Below are 19,969 nucleotides of genomic sequence, written 5' to 3' on the forward strand. Positions count from 1 at the left end.
AGCCGACCACTCTGATCTTCAAGAGGACCAATTTTATCACCCTATATTCAGTTTATCAGTTCTCATATGTTGCTCTGGATTCCTTATTTGCAGTCTCTTGTGTCTCCACAACAGGAATGTGATAGAATTCCTTTTTGAGTGCAGATTCTTTATCTCTCAAGAGAACCATGTCCACCATCTTAGTCATTCAGAGCAACAGCATGTACACTTCACAGAATGGAAGGAGGGAGAGGGAAACTATGCAGTGGAAGATGAGGGGGAGACAGGGAGAGAGGGCAGGTGAAGTAAGAAGGGTAGGAGAAAGGGAGGAAGAGAGTGGGGAGGTGTAGGGAAGGAGCAGGGAGGGGTAGAGACAGAGAGGGTAAGAGGAGCAGAGTAAGTGAGGGAGGGAGAGAGAGATGGAGAATGGGAGCCAGAGTGAGAAAGAGAGGGGTAGGAAAAGAGGGAATGCCAAAAAGTATCAGGGTACACAAACCATATAACTATATAACAATTACAGCACGGAAACAGGCCATCTCGGCCCTTCTAGTTCGTGCTGAATGCTTACTCTCACCTAGTCCCACTGGCCTGCACTCAGCCCATAACCCTCCATTCCTTTCCTGTCCATATACCTATCCAATTTTACTTTAAATGACAATACCAAACCTGCCTCTACCACTTCTACTGTAAGCTCATTCCACACAGCTACCACTCTCTGAGTAAAGAAATTCCCCCTCATGTTACCCTTAAACTTTTGCCCCCTAACTCTCAAATCATGTCCTCTCATTTGAATCTCCCCTACTCTCAATGGAAAAAGTCTATCCACATCAACTCGATCTATCCCCCTCATTATCTTAAATACCTCTATCAAGTCCCCCCTCAACCTTCTACACTCCAAAGAATAAAGACCTAACTTGTTTAACCTTTCCCTGTAACTTAGGTGCTGAAACCCAGGTAACATTCTAGTAAATCTTCTCTTTACTCTCTCTATTTTGTTGATAGCTTTCCTATAATTCAGTGACCAAAACTGTACACAATACTCCAAATTTGGCCTTACCAATGCCTTGTACAATTTTAACATTACATCTCAACTCCTATACTCAATGCTCTGATTTATAAAGGCCAACATACCAAAAGCTTTCTTCACCACCCTACCAAACATGAGATTCCACCTTCAGAGAACTATGCACCATTATTCCTAGATCACTTTGTTCTACTGCATTCTTCGATGCCCTACCATTTACCATGTATGTCCTATTTGGATTATTCCTACCAAAATGTAGCACCTCACACTTATCAGCATTAAACTCCATCTGCCATCATTCAGCCCACTCTTCTAACTGGCCTAAATCTAAGATCATTAATGTATATGACGAACAACATTGGACCCAATACAGATCCCTGAGGCACACCACTAGTCACCGGCCTCCAACCTGACAAACAGTTATCCACCACTACTCTCTGGCATCTCCCATCTAGCCACTGTTGAATCCATTTTACTACTTCAATATTAATACCTAATGATTGAACCTTCCTAACTAACCTTCCATGCAGAACCTTGTCAAAGGCCTTACTGAAGTCCATATAGATAACATCCGCTGCTTTACCCTTGTCAACTTTCCTCGTAACCTCTTCAAAAAATTCAGTAAGATTTGTCAAGCATGACCTTCCATGCACAAATCCATGCTGACTATTCCTAATCAGACCTTGTCTATTCAGATAATCATATATGCCATCTCTAAGAATACTTTCCATTAATTTACCCACCACTGACGTCAAACTGACAGGCCTATAATTGCTAGGTTTACTCTTAGAACCCTTTTTAAACAATGGAACCACATGAGCAAAACGCCAATCCTCTGGCACCATCCCCGTTTCTAGTGACATTTGAAATATTTCTGTCAGAGCCCCTGCTATTTCTACACCAACTTCCCTCAAGGTCCTAGGGAATATCCTGTCAGGACCCAGAGATTTATCCATTTTGATGTTCCTTAAAAGCGCCAGTACTTCCTCCTCTTTAATTGTCATAGTTTCCATAACTTCCCTACTTGTTTCCTTACCTTTCACAATTCAATATCCTTCTCCTTAGTGAATACCGAAGAAAAGAAATTGTTCAAACTCTCCCCCCTCTCTTTCGGCTCCACACATAGCTGTCCACTCTGATTCTCTAAGGGGCCAATTTTATCCCTCACTATCCTTTTGTTATTAATATAACTGTAGAAACCCTTCAGATTTATTTTCACCTTACTTGCCAAAGTAACCTCGTATCTTCTTATAGCTTTTCTAATTTCTTTCTTAAGATTCTTTTTACATTCTTTATATTCCTTGAGCACCTCATTTACTCCACACTGCCTATATTTATTGTAGATCTCCCTCTTTTTCCAAACCAAGTTTCCAATATCCCTTGAAAACCATGGTGCTCTCAAACTTTTAACTTTTCCTTTCAACCTAACAGGAACATAAAGATTCTGTACCCTCTAAATTTCACCTTTAAATGACCTCCATTTCTCTATTACATCCTTCCCATAAAACAAATTGTCCCAATCCACTCCTTCTAAATCCTTTCACATCTCCTCAAAGTTAGCCTTTCTCCAATCAAAAATCTCAACCCTGGGTCCAGTCCTATCCTTCTCCATAATTATATTGAAACTAATGGTATTGTGATCACTGGACCCAAAGTGCTCCCCAACACATACGTCCATCACCTGACCTATCTCATTCCCTAACAGGAGATCCAACACTGCCCCTTCTCTAGCCGGTACCTCTATGTATTGCTGCAAAAAAACTATCCTGCACAGATTTTACAAACTGCAAACCATCCAGCCCTTTTTCAGAATGGACTTCCCAGTCTATGTGTGGAAAATTAAAATCTCCCACAATCACAGCCTTGTGCTTACTACAAATATCTGCTATCTCCTTACAAATTTGCTCCTCCAATTCTCGCTCCCCATTAGGTGGTCTATAATACATCCCTATAAGTGTTACTACACCTTTCCCATTCCTCAATTCCACCCAAATAGTCTCCCTAGATGAGCCCTCTAATCTATCCTGCCAAAGCACCGCTGTAATATTTTCTCTGACAAGCAATGCAACTCCTCCTCCTCTTGCCCCTCCATTTCTATCACACCTGAAGCAACAAAATCCAGGAATATTTAGTTGCCAATCACACCCCTCCTGCAACCATGTTTCACTAATAGCTACAACATCATATTTCCAGGTATCAATCCATGCTCTAAGCTCATCCACCTTTCTTACAATGCTCCTAGCATTAAAATAGATGCATTTAAGAAAAGGAAAAGAAATGAAAGAAAGCAGTGTTCTGAGGGCTCTAGGAGTGGAAGAGATTAAAGTGTAAATAGACATTTGAACATGACAAGTTTTAAAAAATATCTTTGGAACTTATAAGGAAAAAGTATCCCATGAGGCCTTCTAAAATTAAAGGCAAAACATTTTCATTTGCACCAATCAAAAATATTCATATAATTTTCTGGCTAAACCATGAGATTAAAATTGAAATAAATTTACAATTCATGTTTTTAATTGTGTGGTTAATTTTATAACGTATTGATAACAGTGGATTGCCAGCAGTCAGGTGCAGACCTTGTTTCAACTCGGAGAGAAAAAGCCAGCCCTATAGACCAGTATAATGTTACCGATAAGCCGGGTGCCACAGTCTGTGCGACATCTTATGGAGCCAGCTATTCAATTCTACAGCAATACACGAACTGTGTATTACTTGATTTTCTTCATTTCAAAATGTGCCTGCCTTGAATATACTCAGCGATGGAGACGGATCACTGCAGCTGGGCTATAAGCTACCACAAGCAACAGCATGAGGATAGCCAAGGAGATGGTGGTGGACTTTAGGAGATCTAGGCCTCATATGGAGCCAGTGATCATTAATGGAGAATGTGTGGAGCAGGTTAAGACCTACAAGTATCTGGGAGTACAGTTAGACGAGAAGCTAGACTGGACTGCCAACACAGATGCCTTGTGCAGGAAGGCAGAGTCGACTGTACTTCCTAAGAAGGTTGGCGTCATTCAATGTCTGTAGTGAGATGCTGAAGATGTTCTATAGGTCAGTTGTGGAGAGCGCCCTCTTCTTTGTGGTGGCGTGTTGGGGAGGAAGCATTAAGAAGAGGGACGCCTCACGTCTTAATAAGCTGGTAAGGAAGGCGGGCTCTGTCGTGGGCAAAGTACTGGAGAGTTTAACATCGGTAGCTGAGCGAAGGGCGCTGAGTAGGCTACGGTCAATTATGGATAACTCTGAACATCCTCTACATAGCACCATCCAGAGACAGAGAAGCAGTTTCAGCGACAGGTTACTGTCGATGCAATGCTCCTCAGACAGGATGAAGAGGTCAATACTCCCCAATGCCATTAGGCTTTACAATTCTACCGCCAGGACTTAAGAACTTTTTAAAAGCTATTATTAATGCTTTTTGAGATAGTGATTTAGATGCATATCATATTTTTTTTTACTGAGTTAAGTATTGTATGTAATTAGTTTTGCTACAACAAGTGTATGGGACATTGGAAAAAAGTTGAATTTCCCCATGGGGATGAATAAAATATCTATCTATCTATCTATCTATCTATCTATCTAAATATTTCAAAACTGAAACACCGCAAAGTCCAGGACTAGAGGACGTAGATTTAAAGTGAGATTTAAAAGGAAGCTGATAGACAAACGTTTCATACAGATGATGGCCAGTATATGGAACGAGCTGCCAGAGGTAGTGGTAGAGGCAGGTACAATTACATTGTTTAAAATATATTTGGACAGGTACATTGAATCAGAGTCAGAATCAGGTTTGATATCACTGACATGAAAGCTGTTGCTTAGCAGCATCAGTCTAATGCAATACAAAAAAAAAGGTAAAATTGCCATTTTATATATATATATATATATATATATATATATATACACACACACATATATATATAAAATTAAATTCAATAAGTAGTGCTAATAGAGAGCAAACATTGAGGTGGTGTTCATGTGTTGATTGTGTACCTTCAGGCTCCTGTACCTCCTCCCTGATGGCAGCAATATAATGAAGATAGATCCTGGGTGATGGGGCCTTAATGATGGGCATCATCATTCTGAGGACTCACATATTGAAAATGAAAAGATTTTAGAGTGACATTAGCCAAACGTGGACAATCACACCCCTCTATACTTCTTCTATCTAATCTCCTGTATAAATGTCTTTTAAATGTTGTTGAAACATTGTGCCATAAAGATCTTGATTCTTAAGAGACTTCTGCAAACAGCGCACAAATGCTGGAGGAACTGGGAAGGCCAGGCCGCATCCAAGAAAAGGAATAAACGGTCAACAATCCAGGCCGAGACCCTTCATTAAGGAGACTCACAACTCTGTTTTAAGATATTAAGAAAACATTTAGGCAAAAGAGTTGAGAGTAATTGTGGTTACTCAGCTCTGAAAGGCAACAAACAAAATTATCTTGGGGATTTATTGTATTTCTAGGCTATTGCAAAGCTAAGCTAAACCCTGGGACACTGGTGATACTGCATTTATTGTCTATGTACTACGAAAGGGACCCGGATCATTTGCAGGGAAAACTAAGGAAATTTTTAAAGATGATACTATTAGAGACTACAGCTAAATAGAAAAGATCAAATAAGACTTTTTAAATAAAAGAGATGACATAGAAGTGACATTAAAAAGGTATTTAAAATTATCAACCGGAGGTAAATCATAGATGTGGAAAGAATGTTGACACTTGAATGAAAACTCCTTCACCAAAACCAATAAATGCAATCGACTTAATGGGGAAAATAGGTGCGTTCCTGGAGGTCACTGATCTATAGAAATCATTACCACAAGAAGTGATTAACTCAAAAGTCTTTAAACATTTTGAGAGTTGATTTTGACAATTAGCATTGTCAATGATCCCTCCCATCTGTCCAATAATCTCTTTGATTTCCTCCCATCAGCAGGAGGTACCTGTCAGGATGAGAAGCAGCTTCCTCTCTCCTGAACTCTCTGCCACCACCCCGGTCTCAGAACGTATGAAGCGTCAGCAGCGTTAAACTGTTTAGCTTGCATCATACCTGCACCTTATTATTTTTTATGTGACTTTACGTGTTATGTGTGTTAATTATATGTACTGTGTTGTGCAACCTGGTGCAGAGAAATGTTGTTTCGTTTGTCAGTATACATGCGTACAGCTGAATGACAATAATCCGAACTTGAACTTGTATCAGTCCAATGAGCAACTATGTGTCTGTATACGATTCATAATTAATCACAATGGCAAACACGGCCATATGGGCAAGACGTGAGATTGTTGACTTCTTGAAGGGGATGGAGGGTGAGCGTACATTGGGCGATAAGTAGTGGGAGGAGAGGATCAGCAGCTTTAATTTTCTAAGTGTTAAGTTTCTAGGTGACCTGTCCAGGACCCAGCACCAAGATGCAATCACAAGGAAGGCTCACCAGCATCTTCACTTTCTGAGGAAGTTACAGGAATCCAGAAGTTACCAAACTCTCTGACAAACTTCTGTAGATGTCCTATTGAAGTATCCTGACTGGTACAGCAATCCCATTACACAGGAGTGTAAGAAGCTGCAGACAGTAGCAGACTCCACCCACTACATCACAGGCACATCTCTCCCCACCATCAGAGGTATCTACATGAGGCACTGATAGGAGGCACCATCTATCATCAAAAGTCCCTGCCATTCTAGCAGCTACCATGGGCAGAAGGTGTAGAAGCCGGAAGTGCCACATCACCAGATTCCAGAACAGCCACTTCCTTTTAACCATTCAATTCCTGAACCTACCTGCTCACCCTAATCGCTGACTCAGTATATCACCCATTTACACTTCCATAGATTTGTTTAAGTTGTGTTCTACCTGGTATAACTTTGTATCATTTAAATTTTTGTCTTCTTCTTGGAAATGGTGTGTATCTGATGCTATGTGCCTGTGATTCTGCGGAAAGAAAGATTTTTCTTGCATTAATTCCAACAGGTACATGTACTAGAGCATATGACAATAAACTCAACTTTGCCTTTGACTTTGACAGATTGAACAGGACCACATTAAGGATAAAGTGGGGAAGATGTTTCTATAGCAGGTACAGGGTTTTGAGTTGGATGATAAACCGTGATCATACTGAATGGTGGTGCAGGCTCGAAGGGCCAAATGGCCTACTCCTGCACCTATTTTCTATGTTTCTATGTTTCTAAGATCAGTATATATTGGTCTTGTCAGAGGTTGGTTTGCATAATAGAAGGATAGAAGGAGGTCCCTTTAGAACAAAGATGAGGAGGAATTTCTCTAGCCAGGGGTGGTGAACCTGTAGAATCCATTGCCACAGACAGCTGTGGAGACCATGTCTTTGAGTATATTTAAAGCGGATGTTGATAGGCTCTTGATTAGTAAGGGTGTCAAAAGTTATGGGGAGAATGCAAGAAAATGGTGTTGAGAGGGTTAGTAACTCAGCCATAATGGAATGGAGGAGAAGACTCGGTGGGCTAAATGTCTTAATTCTGCTCCTATGCCTTATGGTCTAATTGCAGGGTCTGAATAGGCTAGAACTGTGTTCCCTCTACTGAACATTAAGATACAGTAGGAGGGTTTACTAAATTGGTTGAATAGCACTGTGGTGTAGCTGTTTGTGCTGTAGCTCCGGGGAACTGGCTTTGATCCTACCCACCCTCTGGTGTCGTCCATGTAGAACATTTCCTGTCTGACACAAAACCAGTCCTTTATCTTCCCATAACTAAAATTTAAAATTATTGCTGCAAAAAGTGTCTGTTCACTGATAAGGAAAAGACAGATATTATTTTCCAATAGTCTTTTCTAACTGTGCTTCCTTTCAGTGACATTAGTCCTTTATTCTTTGAGTCATAGGTCATAGAGTACAACAGCGCAGAAACAGGCCCTTCAGCCCATCTAGTCCATGCCAACCTGATCTTCTGTCTAGGTCCATCTACCTGCACCTGGGACATATCCCTCAAAGACCCTCCCATCCAAGCACCTATTCAAATATCTCTTCATTGTTATGATTGAACCTGCATCTACCATTTCTGCTGGCAGTTCGTTCCAAACTCATTCCACCCTCTGAGTGAAAAAAAGACAAATTCCTGTGAGCTGAGTTCCCCGACGATCCTGGAAGACAGAACTGCTGAAGTATGGAGTGGGCCATTTCATCCTGCTAGAGAAACTGTATGGTAGTTAGCAGCTCGGGAGCATTGTTTGCCAGTAGACAGACATCTCCTCCTTTCCATACCCCACATCTTTCCTTTTTCATTCACACTGAGCAATAACAGTGGGTGAGCTGCTCGGGTTGGACATGCTGTCCTGGGAACAAGAGTCCTGATCGGCCTGCTGATAACTAATGCAACCTGCTGGTGTTGAGTGAATACCCTCCATTATCAGAAACTGGGAGGGGCAGCTGTTCTACAGTTTTCACTCAGGGAAAAGCCAAGGTTTTGGCTGTTCAAAATGGAGCAGCAGAAAGCACAGCTGATGGCTTTGGCTAGAGCTCAGCCAAAGTTTGATATTATCCTGCAAATCCCTTGGGTGCAAATGATTTCTCACAGGACTGGCAATGATGCATTTAGCCAGACAGCCAGACATCAGTGCCTGAAAAATGCTGGAGAACAAATACAAGGTTTTCCATCAGACCTTGCACCCACAGAACACCTGAGATATACGCTAGGCGTAAAAGTGGATGTGTACTTCCTGTCCTAGTGTTTGAAATGGGGCTGGCCAATTTGTGTACAGCAAGCTATCACCAGCAGTATCACAATAATGAACGGATATAGAAACATAGAAAACCTACAGCAGTGGTCCCCAACCACCGGTCCGCGGACCGGTACTAGGCCGCAAAGCATGTGCTACCGGCCCATGAGGGAGCGATATAATTTGGCGATATGAAACGATATGAGTCAGCTGCACTTTTCCTCATTCCCTGTCATGCCCACTGTTGAACTTGAACCCACGCGAGGTCATCAGTCGCCGAAACGCAGTGATACCCTCGCGCCAGGGATCACTGGTTGGCCTCGCACGGCCAGCGAGAAGTGCCGTCACTACTGGCCTGGGGCACAGACAGATGGGTGCCGCCTCTAAACCTGTTTAGCACACTGAATGTTTGTGGGGAACCCGGTGCTAAAGTATTCGCAGACAACCTAATTCAGGCTCAGGGTTTCGTAAGTAGCAGAGCAGTTACCTCACTGCGATCTACTGAGAGTCATCCCTTGAGCCAAACTTTTGCCGGCCGATAGATCCTACCTACCTACAAGAGGGGGGTGGGCACGCGCCCTGTCGCACTCCTCGCTCTCTCCGTCGCTCTCTCTGGACTGCGACCACCGTGGCCCCGGCACGAGGACCTCTGGCCCTTACCTTGTCCTCTCACCCCACCCACGACCAGCCGCACCTGGCCAAGGCGTCTGGCGGTGGGTGGGCGGGAGGCTGGAGTTCGGGCCTGGAGGCTGTCTAATGAGGCAATGAAGCCCTCAAAACTGCTTTGGTACCTTGAGTCTTTTAAGCACCCTGCACTTAAAAACAAACACGTTGAGTTTTTTGAGTGGAAAAAACGTAAGCAAGCAGGATAGAAGCAAGTGCTGATAGCCACGAAAACTAAATTGCAGAATAGACTGAACATAAGGAACTCCCTTCAAGCATCGCTGTATTCCGGTCGTGATCAACACCCCCCACTCCCCGTTGGCCGGTCTGCAAGAATATTGTCAATATTAAACCAGTCTGCGGTGCAAAAAGGTTGGTGACCCCTAACTTACAGAACAATACAGGCCCTTCGGCCCACAAAGTTGTGCCAAACATGTCCCTACCTTAGAAATTACTAGGCTTACCTATAGCCTGCTATTTTACTAAGCTCCATGTACCTATCTAAAAGCCTCTTAAAAGGCCCTATCATATCCGCCTCCACCACTGTTGCCGGCAGCCCATTCCACGCACTCACCACTCTCTGAGTAAAAACTTACCCCTGACATCTCCTCTGTACCGACTCCCCAGCACCTTAAACCTGTGTTCTCTTGTGGCAACCATTTCAGCCCTGGGAAAAAGCCTCTGACTATCCATACGATCAATGCCTCTCATCATCTTGTACACCTCTATCAGGTCACCTCTCATCCTCCTTCGCTCCAAGGAGAAAAGGCCGAGCTCACTCAACCTATCCTCATAAGGCATGCTCCCCAATCCAGGCAACATCCTTGTAAATCTCCTCTGCACCCTTTCTATGGCTTCCACATCCTTCCTGTAGTGAGGCGACCAGAACTGAGCACAGTACTCCAAGTGGGGTCTGGCCAGTGTCCTATATAGCTGCAACATTATCTCTCTGCACCTAAATTCAATTCCATGATTGATGAAGGTCAATACACCGTATGCCTTCTTAACCATAGAGTCAACCTGCGCGGCTGCTTTGAGCGTTCTATGGACTCGGACCGCAAGATCCCTCTGATCTTCCACACTGCCAAGAGTCTTACCATTAATGCTAAATTCTGCCATCATATTTGACCTACCAAAATGAACCAATTCACACTTACCTGGGTTGAACTCCATCTGCTACTTCTCAGCCCAGTTTTGCATCCTGCAATGTCTGCTGTAACCTCTGACAGCCCTCCACACTATCCACAACACCTCCAACCTTTGTGTCATCAGTAAACTTACTAAGGCATCCCTCCATTTTGTCATCCAATTCATTTATAAAGATCACAAAGAGTAAGGGTCCCAGAACAGATCCCTGAGGCACTCCACTGGTGACCGACCTCCATTCAGAATATGACCCGTCTACAACCACTCTTTGCCTTCTGTGGGCAAGCCAGTTCTGGATCCACAAAAGCAATGTCCCCTTAGATCCCATGCCTCCTTACTTTCTCAATAAGCCTTTCATGGGGTACCTTATCAAATGCGTTGCTGAAATCCAATATACACTACACCTACTGCTCTTCCTTCATCAATGTGTTTAGTCACATCCTCAAATAATTCGATTAGGCTCCTAAGGCACAACCTCCCTTTGACAAAGCCATGCTGACTATTCATAATCATATTATACCTCTCCAAATGTTCATAAATCCTGCCTCTCAGGATCTTCTCCATCAACTTACCAACCACTGAGGTATATTGTCTTACTTCTTTTCAGACAGTTCCTCAGGAACCAGGATGACTTTGTTTCAGGTCTAGTTCTGCAGATTATTGAGGTGGCTAGCAAGACCAATGTAGGATATACTCAAGATGGCATTGGGATGTGTTTTTAGTTGTTTTCTGGTAGGTTTTTTTTTCGGTTCATGGAGATGGTTTTGGGGACAGAGAAGGGAGTTAGAAGGTCAGGTCCAGGTCTGAATCCAGGTCCACTGGAGACTGGAGGCCTACTTTGCGGTTAGAGGACTGTGCATGTGTATAAGTCGAGGAGAAGGACAGGGCTTGTTTAGCTGTTGTTTTTTGTTGTTTGTCGCGTTACGTTTTGTAGTGTTCTGTGTCGTTCTGCTGAGCATTGTGGGGATATTATGTCGGCACCTGAATATGTAGCGATACTTGTAGGCTGCCCTCGGGACATCCTTGTGTGTGTTGGTTGTTAAGGCAATGTGACCTGCTGCTTATTGTCCAGGTCACAGCAGCATACAGGAGAGCAGGGTAGATACCTGGTAGATCTCGGACTTTGTGTCAGGCTCAAGGTTTAGATTTATCCTCAGCTGGCCAGAAGCATTGTAGGTGGAGGTGATTTTTATTATAGCTGTCTACCTTTACTGAAAGGTGACTCCTATAATATAGGAGCAGGGGGGGGGGGAAGTTGACATGTACACTGGTGTGAATCTCTTTGCCCTTCCGCAGGAAAGCAGCACCCATTATCAAGGACCCCCACCATCCCATCAGGAAGGAGCTACAGGAGTCTCAGGTCCCATCCCAGCAGGTTCAGGAACACTTATTACCCCTCAACCATCAGGCTCCTGGACCAGAGTGGATACCTTCGTTCACCCCATCACCAAACTGACCCCACAATCTAGAGACATTTTTTCAAGGACTCTACAATTCAGGTTCTCAATATTTATTATTTACTTATATATTATCATTATTTTATTTTTCTTTTTTGTCTTGGCATTATTTGTTGCCTTTTGGATATTGGTTGTTTGTCCATCTTTGTGGGCAGTTTTTCATTAATTCTATTGTGTTTCTTGGTGTTTACTCTGAACACCCACATGAAAATGAACCTCAGGGTAGTATATGGTGACACATACTGTGTGTCCTCCGATAATACATTTATTTTGAGCTTTGAACTTTGAAGGCAGTGAGAAGTGTAGACGAAGTCCACAGAGAAGAGGCTGATCTGTTCTGAGCGGTGTCCACAGCATCGTGTTTTCTTGGGGTTGTGGGCAGAGCAGTCGCCATATCCAGCTGTGATACGTCCGGGGGATAGGATGCCTTCTCAAGATTCAAGATTCAAAAACTTTATTGTCATTCCAACCATACATCAGCTCCGCAGGGCAGAATGAGACAGCGTTTCCCAGAGGCAAGTGCAATCATAACATAACAAACGCAACAATAAACAGTAAAACACAACAGCCACATGTCGGTTAAAATCAAGTTATAAGTGTCCAGTGCAAGTTAAAAGTGTCCAAAGCAGAGTCAGGTAGAGCAGCTATTTAACAGTCTGACTGCCTGTGGGAGGAAGCTATTTAGTAGCCTTGTGGTTTTTGTTTTGATGCTCCTGTAATGTTTGCCTGATGGCAGAAGAACAAACGGTTTATGGAGAGGGTGTGAGGGGTCTTTAATGATGTATCGTGTCTTCTGGAGGCATCGACTTTGAAAGAGGTCTTGGACAGAAGGTAGGGAGACCCCAATAACCTTCTCTGCTCCCCCAACCACCCTCTGCAAGGTTTTTTTGTCCACAGCACTGCAGCTGGAGTACCAGGTTGTGATGCAAAAGGTCAGCACACTCTCAACCACGCCTCTGTAGAATGTAGTTAAGATGCTAGCGGGGAGTGATGCTTGTTTAAGCTTCCTCAGAAAGTGCAAACTCTGCTGGGCTCGTTTCACAATCCCAGTGGTGTTCCTGGACCAGGTGAGATTGTCCGAGATCTGCACCCCAAGGAACTTGATGTTTTCCACTCTGTCCACTGTGGAGCCGTTGATGCTGAGGGGTGTGTGCTCAGGCTGAGACAGTCTGAAATCGACGATCATCTCCTTAGTTTTGATGACATTAAGCATCAAGTTGTTGTCACTGCACCAGCTCTCTAGGTGTTTGACCTCTTCCCTGTACATTGTTTCATCATTTTTGCTGATGAGCCCCACCACTGTGGTATCATCAGCAAATTTAATGATCAGGTTCCCCTTGAATCTGGCTGCACAGTCATATGTTAGCAGTGTAAACAGCAATGGGCTGAGCACACAGCCTTGTGGGGATCCAGTGCTCAGTGTGATGGAGTCAGAGATGTTCCTGCCAACACGGACTGACTGTGGTCTCTCTGTTAAGAAATGCAGAATCCAGCGACACATGGCAGTGTTAAGGCCAAGCAGCGACAGTTTCTTCACTAGTCTCTGAGGGATGATGGTATTGAACGCTGAACTGAAATCAATGTACAGGATTCTGGCATAAGTGTCTTTATTGTCCAAGTGAGAGAGAACTGTGTGCAGTGTGGTGGATATTGCGTCCTCCGTAGAGCGATTTGGACGATAAGCAAACTGTAGAGGATCCAGCGATGAGGGGAGGCTGGCTGTGATATGAGGCTTGACAAGCCGTTCAAAACATTTCATCACTATGGGGGTCAGGGTGACCGGACGGTAATCATTCAGAAAGGCCTCAACTGATTTCTTTGCTACAAGGATGATTGTGGAGGTTTTGAAGCATCTGGGGACAATGGCTTGACTAAGGGAGATATTGAAAATGTCTGTCAGGTCATCTGCTAATAGATCAGCACATTCCTTGAGCACACATCCAGGGACGTTGTTGGGACCTCCTGCTTTTCGTGGGTTGACCCTGGCAAGGGTCCTCCATGTTTGCTCTGAATCAATGATTGGAGCCGGCTGGTTAGATGGTAAGAAGGGTCTGGCTCTCCCCCTTGCTGTAGTGTTTGATGCTTCAAAGCATGCAAAGAAATTGTTGAGTCTGTCTGGAAGAGAGGCATCGCTGTCATCAGTTTTCTGCCTGATCTTGTAGTCTGTCAGAGCTTGAATTCCCTGCCACATCAGGCTGGTGTCACCTGTGTCACAGAAGTCTCCATGTATTTTGCCCGCGTAGGCCCTTTTCACTTTCCTAATCCCTAGTGAAAGCGCAGTCCTGGCTGAGCGAAGCGCACTCCTGTCCCCCGATCTGTAGGCTGTGTCACAGGCCTTCAGTAGCGAACGCACCTCTGTTGTCATCCATGGCTTTTGATTACCACGTGCGGTGAAGGTTTTCATCACAGTGACATCCTCAGTGCATTTGGCTATGTAGCTGATTACTGCCTAAATTCTATGGTGCTCAAAAAAAATTGGTGAGGGTTGATGGTGACATGCCAAGTTTCTTTAGCTTTCTGAAAATGTAGAGGCATTGCTGTGTGTTCTTGGCTGTGGCATCTACATGGTTGGACCAGGGTAGGTTAGATTCACTCCTAGGAACTTGAAACTCTCAACCCAGTCGACCTCAGCACTGTTGACATAGACAGGAGCATGGGCACCACCTCCCTTCCTGAACTCAAAACTAACTCTTTTGTTTGGCTGACTTTGTATATTGTGTAGACTTGATTATGCGAATACACATGCAATGTTTGTGTTCTTCTATGACTGAGTCTTTCTCCACGCCTGGCTAGCTCGATGACCATCCTAGTTCTATTTGATCTTTTTCAACACACATGGCTGAAATTACTTCCCTTTCATTAATTATCATGCATTCCATCCATAAAGTCAAAAGCAAAGTCATTACGATTTCCTTGTTTGGTTAAAAAAACATTTGGAATTATTCCAAGTTTCCTCATGAAATGCAAGCAAGATCAGAAGTGCTCTTGGAAATGTACAGTAACAGATATATTTATAAATGCTACTCCATGGTGAAATAGAAGGAATGTTAGTAAATTCTATCTTTTCCTCAATCTCACCAGTTCAAGCTTTTAAAAATGAACATCTGGGAGGAGTGCTTTTGCCTTTTATGGACAAGATTTAGACAGGACTTTATGTAAAGAACACACACAACATCCTGGAGGAACTCAGCAGGCCAGGCAGCATCTATGGAAAAGAGTACAGTCGATATTTTGGGCTGAGAGCCTTCATCAGGACTCGATGTAAGAGACCCTGTTGCTTATACTGCCATTAGGAGTGATCTATCTCCTTGTGATCTATATTCCACTGAACAATAAAAAGCTTGATATCATAACAATAATCAGGCTTATTATCATTGAGATTTCTTGTGAAATTGGTTGTTTTACAGTAACAGTACATAAAATAAGCTATACATTACAATAAGCAGGGCAAAAAAGAGAGCAAAAATAGTGAGGTAATGTTCATAGGTTCATTGTCTATTTAGAAATCTGATAGTGAAGGGGAAGAAGCTATTCCTAAAACATTGAGAATGTGTCTTCAGTCTCCTGCACCTCCTCTCTGTGGTAAACTACGTATACCTGTCTGGACACACCCCTCTGCTGACTGCTCCTGTGGCTCCTCCCACAGGCCCCTGTATAAAGGCGATTGGGGCACTGCTCCTCCCTCAGTCTTCAACATGTCGTGCTCCCTTTTTGCTGTTAATAAAAGCCTATCGTTCACTTCCAGTCTCCTAGAGTTATTGATGGTGCATCAATTTTATTAACAGCAATTTTAAAACATGGAGAGCATTTTACGACCAACAGATTGGATCTCAACCCTCAATCCCAGGAAGCTGGTGACGCTTTTGAACTCTGGCTAGCATGCTTCGAATCGTACCTGGAGGAGATTCAAGAGACCGAGCCTGCCATGATGCGCAGGGTTCTCCTCTCCAGGGTCAGTCCACGGGTCTACTCGATGATCAGGGACCAACCAAACTACCAGGGTGCGCTGGATGCCCTCAAGAGACAATACCTGCGGCCGGTGAACATCGTCTACTCAAGACATCGCTTAGCGACACGGCAGCAGCAGGCCGGAGAGTCGAGCGCTGAGTTTATCCGGGCCCTACAGACACTCGTGCGGGCCTGCGACTGCAGGGGGCTGACGGCGGAACAGCATGCGGAGCTCCTGGTACGAGACGCCTTCGTTATGGGGATCAGGTCAGTGTACGTGCGCCAGCGGCTGCTGGAACACAACGATCTTACCATACATTCAGTGATCGAGCTGGCCGACACGCTGGAGGCCGCTCTGCACAATGCTGGCGCTCTCCAGGTGCACGATCTTCCGCCGGCCTCATTGACGCTGCAGACCCCGCAACCCGCCGGTGAATCGACCTCGGCTGCTGCCAGTCACGAGTCCGCGAGGTGTTACTTCTGCGGACTCGAGAAGCACCCTCAGAAACGCTGCCTGGCCCGGGAAGCTATCTACTCCAGCTGCGGAAAGAAGGGCCACTTCGCCAAGGCCTGTAAGTCCAAACCGCGAGCGGGGTCGAGCAGCGCCGCGTGCGAGGCATGGGGGTCGCCATCTTGCCTGCCCGCCACGTGCGAGGCATGGGTGCGGCTATCTTGGTCGGCACCACCTCGCACCACCTACGACCCACGGGTGCTTACCGGGCCTCCCACTGCGCCAGACCAGTGGTGATTCAACTCTGGCCTCCGTGACCCTTGACCAAAGCGCCCCACACCAGCTTGCAAGGTCAATGATGGACATCCTGGTGGAGGGACACAGGACTAGCTGCCTGTCTGAGACGGGCAGCACTGAGAGTTTTATTGACCCGGACACGGTGCAACGCTGCGGACTCGTGACACGGCCGGTAAGCCAGAGGGTCGCCATGGCTTCTGGATCGCATTCCACAGACATCCGGGGGGGTTGTGTAGCGACACTAGTGGTGCAGGGCACAGAATATCGGGACTTTGCGTTACTGGTCATGCCTCAACTGTGTGTCCCTGTGCTATTGGGGCTCGACTTCCAGAGCCACCTGAAAAGTGTGACAATGGAGTATGACGGGCGACTCCCACCAATCACTGTCAGGAATCCTCAGTTTTGTGGGAATTTGTCACATACCCAGCTACTGACCACACACACACACCGATCCGCTCATCCCACCCTGCACCATGCCAACAGCCGCGCTACTGACACCACTTGCAGCTTCTCCACCCTCAAGATCCCTCCCCCACTGTTCGCCAACCTGACCCCCGACTGTAAACCTGTGGCAACTAAAAGCAGGAGGTACAGCGCGGGGGACAGGGCCTTCATTAAGTCGGAGGTGCAGCGGCTACTCAGGGAGGGGATCATTGAGCCAAGCATAAGTCCTTGGAGGGCCCAGATGGTTGTTGTTCGGAACAGGGAGAAAAATAGGATGGTCGTGGACTATAGCCAGACCATCAATAGGTTCACGCAGCTTGACGCGTACCCCCTACCCCGCATCGCGGATATGGTCAACCAGATAGCTCAGTACAAGGTGTACTCAACCATAGACCTGAAATCTGCTTACCATCAGCTCCCCATCCGCCCAGAGGACCGCCCCTACACCGCCTTCGAGGTGGGCAGCAGGCTCTATCACTTCCTGCACGTCCCCTTCGGTGTCACGAATGGTGTCTCTGTCTTCCAGAGGGAAATGGACCGGATGGTGGACCAGTGCCAACTGAAGGCCACGTTCCATATCTGGATAACATCACTATCTGCGGTCACGACTGGCAGGATCACAACACCAACCTCCAACAATTTTTCCAAGCGGCCAAAGCTCTTAACCTTACCTATAACAGGGACAAGTGTGTGTTTGGAACCACCCGACTTGCTATCCTTGGGTATGTCATGGAGAACGGAGTCATTGGCCCTGGCCGCGACCGTATGCACCCCCTGTTAGAACTCCCTCTTCCCACCACCCTCAGAGCCCTCAAACGGTGCCTGGGCTTCTTTTCCTATTACACCCAATGGGTCCCTCACTACACAGACAAGGCCCGCCCCCTGGTCAAGTCCACCGCATTTCCCCTCTCAGCTGAGGCCCACGCGGCCTTCAGCCGCATTAAAGGGGACCTTGCCAAAGCAACGATGCATGCGGTGGACGAGACCATTCCCTTCCAAGTAGAGAGTGACGCCTCCGACTTCACGCTGGCTGCTACCCTCAATCAGGCAGGAAGGCCGGTAGCATTCTTCTCTCGTACCCTTCAAGGCCCCGAAACTCAGCACTCCGCGGTGGAGAAAGAAGCCCAGGCCATAGTGGAAGCAGTTCGCAGAGGGGCGTGTCCAGACAGGTATACATAGTTTATCACATTCTCTAATAGTAATAATCAGAAGGGGGCTTGTCCTGGGTGGTGGGGGTCCTTAGTGATGGATGCCGCCTTTTTGAGGCATTGCCTTTAGAAGATGCCCTCAGTGGTGGGAAGGTTAGTGCCCACAATGGAGCTGGCCGAGTTTGCAACCTTCTGCAGCTTTTCCCAATCCTGTCCAGAGGCCCCTCCATACCAGACAGTTAGAGTGCTCTCCATGGTACACTGCGGAAATTTGCTAGAACCTTTGATGACATATCAAATCTCCTCAAACTCCTAACCAAACGTAGCGGCTGGTGTGCCCTCTTCTAATTGTATCAATATTTTGGGCCCATAGAGGTGTTGACACTGTTGAAACTTGAAACTGTTAAGCAAACATTATCCTAAGGTTCACAAATTTGTCCTAGTGATACATGAGAACACTTATTCAGAAAGACGGTCAGAAGGACTTCATTGAGGGGAGAACATTTAGAGAGGGATTTACAACACAATGCATAACAGAATAAAACACTCCTAAAGCAATGGGGGCTTCGCCATCCATACAAACCTACACAAGTCATAAACATATATTACATTCCTACATTATCACTGGGTTTAATTCTTGCAACCCCTCCTTTCTGGCCAAGTTTGGGGTATGGTCATCAGATCAGCAGCTCAAGAAGGTGCTGTGTCACCAATTTTTCCAATGGCAAATAGGAATGCCAATGAGTGTTGGCCTTGCCAGCAATACTCAGATTCCTAAAAAAAACAGAATTAACTGTTTGGATCTATAACCATATAACAATTACAGCACGGAAACAGGCCATCTCGGCCCTTCTAGTTCGCGCTGAATGCTTACTCTCACCTAGTCCCACCTATCTGCACTCAGCCCATAACCCTCCATTCCTTTCCTGTCCATATACCTATCCAATTTTGCTTTAAATGACAATACCGAACCTGCCTCTACCACTCCTACTGGAAGCTCATTCCACACAGCTACCACTCTCTGAGTAAAGAAATGCCCCCTCATGTTACCCTTAAACTTTTGCCCCCTAACTCTCAACTCATGTTCTTTTGTTTGAATCTCCCCTACTCTCAATGGAAAAAGCCTATCCACGTCAACTCTATCTATCCCCCTCATAATTTTAAATACCTCTATCAAGTCCCCCCTCAACATTCTACTTTCCAATAAATAAAGACCTAACTTGTTCAGCCTTTCCCTGTAATCTAGGTGCTGAAACCCAGGTAACATTCTAGTAAATCTTCTCTGTACTCTCTCTATTTTGTTGACATCTTTAGAAGGTCCAAATATTGTAGGTGTTCAAGTCTGCTAAAATATAGTTGAAGAGCAATAATTAACAAGAATGGTAACAGAGAGGGGTGTGGGGCGGAGTGATGGTAGTTGCTATGTACTAGAAAGGACTTGCACAGAGCCTACAGATTTTAATTCCTATCTTTATTCCTGCTCCAACATGTTGGTTCACAGCCTTCTCTTCTTCCATGGTGAGGCAACTCTCGGGTTAGAGAAGCAACATCTCAAATTTTGTCTAGGTAGTCTCTAATCTGATGTCATGAACATCGATTTCTCCTTCTGGTAATGTTTTCCACTCCCCGTACCCTTTTCTTTTATCCTCACTCTAGCCTCTTCTCCTCACCTGCCTATCACCTCCCCCTGAAGCCCCTCCTCTTTCTCTTTCCCTG

This window comes from Hemitrygon akajei, chromosome 5, assembly GCF_048418815.1.
Source record: "Hemitrygon akajei chromosome 5, sHemAka1.3, whole genome shotgun sequence".
Classification (NCBI taxonomy): Eukaryota; Metazoa; Chordata; class Chondrichthyes; order Myliobatiformes; family Dasyatidae; genus Hemitrygon; species Hemitrygon akajei.